We start from the raw sequence: 3,111 nt of genomic DNA, 5'->3' as shown, positions 1-3,111 counted from the left end.
GGCTATAGAAAGACAGCAGTTTCTATTAGCTTGGATTCCCCATCGATGATGTCACTGGTGGCCGGGTTTCTGAACTGCCCACAGCCCTCCCATGAGACACAGACAGAGTAGAAAATAAATGATGGTATTTTATCATGATTATTAGTGAGGACCTATTATATGAGGATAGGTTGAAAAGTGGTGAAGTGGTTCTTTAAGGTGTTGTGCTTGTTTTCCTATTTGATTTGATTCATTGATTGATTTATTAACAGTATGCAGAATTACAGTATAGGCCTACATTTCAAGTACAACTCAATACAAAAACGGACGCGGACCCCTGGGCCCCATTTGAAAATATTTGTCAGTGTTTCTTGAAAATCTGCAGATCCACTATTTTTTTTATAGTAAAACCAAAATGCAATTATACATTTACATAGGGCTCTAACCAGCTGCTTCTCATTTTGCTGGAGACCCCCTGGAACTCCCTCAAGGAGCCCCGGAGGTCCCCAGACCCCACTTTGAGAACCACTTATAGTCACATATGAGAGAGAGAGAGAGAGAGAGAGAGAGAGAGAGAGAGAGAGAGAGAGAGAGAGAGGAATGCAAGGCATGTTGTAGCGGAATGTTATCCCACTCCCTCTATCTAGCCCCAACAGACACACACACACACACACACACACACACACACACACACACACACACACACACACACACACACACACACACACAGCTGTATTGTTCCAGTGACAATTGTTCATATTTACTAGTTATTTACATTCATGGAATCATGCGAAATGCAACTCCTCTCCAAGTTCCAAGTCCAACAGTGACTCAAACTGAAAGTTGCTGTGAAATGGATGCTTGAATCAGAAGAACAGATCGCAGTATAGTTTTAGAATAGAAGAATAGAATAGGCGGAGAGGAAGGAAGAGAGATGTGTCTAAATGTGAGGCTGCCTGCAACGTCATCTAGGAGCGAGAGTAGAGAGAGGGAGGGAGGAGAGAGAGAGAGAGAGAGAGAGAGAGAGATAGGAGTAGAGAGTAGAGAGGGAGGGAGAGAGTCACAGAGCGACAGAGAGGAGGAGGAGGACGGGCGTGCGTATAACTGTAAGTACTGTCTGTTCTCTGTGGCGTTAGTATTTTGTCATCTTTGGGCGTCTCTCTGTGTTAGTAATGTTTTATATGCTCGGTTGCTGGAGCTCCTAAACAGCAAACAAACGGGCTTGGTTTGACGCTATGCTGAAAATTATCACGGAAACACACGCGCGCGCGCACACACAGACTACAGAGTACACATACAGGCGGGTCCGCTCCCGGTCCGTACCGAGCTGTGCTGTGCTGGGCTGGAGGAGGTTTGCGGAAGCGACCCTGCCTCTGCCTGCCCGACACAGACAGACAGATAGACGGACAGACAGACAGACAGACAGACAGACATCATGTCGGGTGTGGACTGCTGCGTGGCCCGCGTTGTGTTCTGTCCTCGCTCCGTAGAGCTAGGTAGGAATCTCGGCTTCAGAAGCGCCGGGGCCTGCCCTGCAGACGAACGAACACGGCCGGGCTGAGAGGCTGCAGAAACGGCTAGTGTGCCGTGCTGTGCAGCGGAGCCTCCCTCCCCTGTCTGTCCGCCTGTCCCGCCTGTCTGTCTGTCTGCCTGGGCCTGGCTGTCTCTGTTCTGTCTTGCTGGGAAGTTAAGGGACTCGGGAGAAGAAATGACAAAGTTGGTGGAACTGTGGAAGGATTTTACTAGGGGGGGGGGGGGGTTCGGGTGTGTCTTGTGTGTGTGCGTGTGTGTAGGCCAATACAAAAATAAAATAAAAAATTATAATATAGTAATAATATAAATTATGTCAAATATATCAGCTATGTACTTATAGTGTAGTTATGTTGCTACTCGTACTCGTCTGTCACTTCCTCCTTCCATGATCTATGACATATCTATCTAGGATCACAGGTCACTGATCTCTACAATCTGATCATGGTAATGTCACTGATCTAGGATCTGATCATGGTAATGTCACTGATCTCTACAATCTGATCATGGTAATGTCACTGATCTAGGATCTCATCCATGTAATCCCTGCTATTGATTGTAATGTCACTGGTCCTAATTGACTGTACTCCGTATTTGTTGATTGGATGTAGCCTATATGGTGGTTGTTGTCTTATTGATCTAGGGAGGAGTATTTAATCTGCAGTGTTTGCGGTAATGATCAGATTCAGGTTTTTAGGTTTGTGTGTGTGTGTGTGTGTGTGTGTGTGTGTGTGTGTGTGTGTGTGTGTGTGTGTGTGTGTGTGTGTGAGTGTGAGTGAGTGAGAGAGAGAGAGAGAGATTTATGTGTAGAACATTAATCTGATTTGTTAGTCTGCCCAGAGAGCAGCTGACAACTTATTGCTTGTTATTTCTCTGAGTTTCTGTCTTATGTTGACAATCCTATGAAAGTTGAGGCAGCTCATCTGCTCCTGATTCGATTGTTTGATTGATTGAAACATGGGGTATACAAATACAATGCAATAAAGTACACATGTGAAAATTGGGGTCCTTTTGATTTGCATAAGGGTGTGATCAGTTTGTTGTAGGGCCCAGGGGGGGAAATAATGATTTACATCAGGGTGGAGTGTGTAGGGGGTAATAATGACATAGAAATGGCAACAAACAACGAGAAAAAGAAAACACCTTGAAATAATTAACCAATAGATAAAATAAATAACTCTTAAAAGCACAATTGAAAGGAGGATCTTGAGGAGGACCTGCAGCAACTTGAGTCTGACTAGGTCATTCAGATCGGGTCCAGTTGTTATGGTTTACATCCGGCTTTTTAGAGAGAGGACTTACATTTACGATAGCAACTAATCAACGTGAGGTTAGAAAGCAGACAACTCCACAGGACTGCTGCCGGGTACAAGAAGCATGCAGCTCTTAAAACAGGAAGGTACAAAGTCAGTATATTCACAGTACGTCTGGTGGAATACTTGCGGACAGTTGTATCACTAACCTCATCTAAAATAGATGAGATAAATGAAATCAGTTCTCACTTTTGCACTTTCATACAACACATCTCATACTGTATACATCGAATGAGCGCAGCTCAAAGTGTGCGTAGTGCAGTGACCCAGGAGGAGCTGGCCTTTACTG

The 3,111-nt window shown here is 44.9% G+C and overlaps 1 protein-coding gene across 1 annotated transcript in view; it reads left to right on the top strand.

Annotated features, from left to right (window-relative positions):
* The first annotated feature begins 957 nt into the window (after positions 1–957).
* LOC310853512 (ras-related protein Rap-1b) overlaps positions 958–3,111 on the top strand; it is a 15,543-nt gene continuing 13,389 nt past the window's right edge. Inside the window, exon 1 of the mRNA XM_083757886.1 lies at positions 958–1,085. The gene's annotated coding sequence lies outside the window, so the exon portion shown is untranslated. The remainder of the gene's footprint in view (positions 1,086–3,111) is intronic.

Source organism: Protomyctophum parallelum, assembly GCF_964188405.1.
Source record: "Protomyctophum parallelum genome assembly, chromosome: 22".
Lineage (NCBI taxonomy): Eukaryota > Metazoa > Chordata > Actinopteri > Myctophiformes > Myctophidae > Protomyctophum > Protomyctophum parallelum.
The sequence above is the reverse complement of the archived record's forward strand: the minus strand, read 5'-3'. Positions and strand labels throughout refer to the sequence as shown.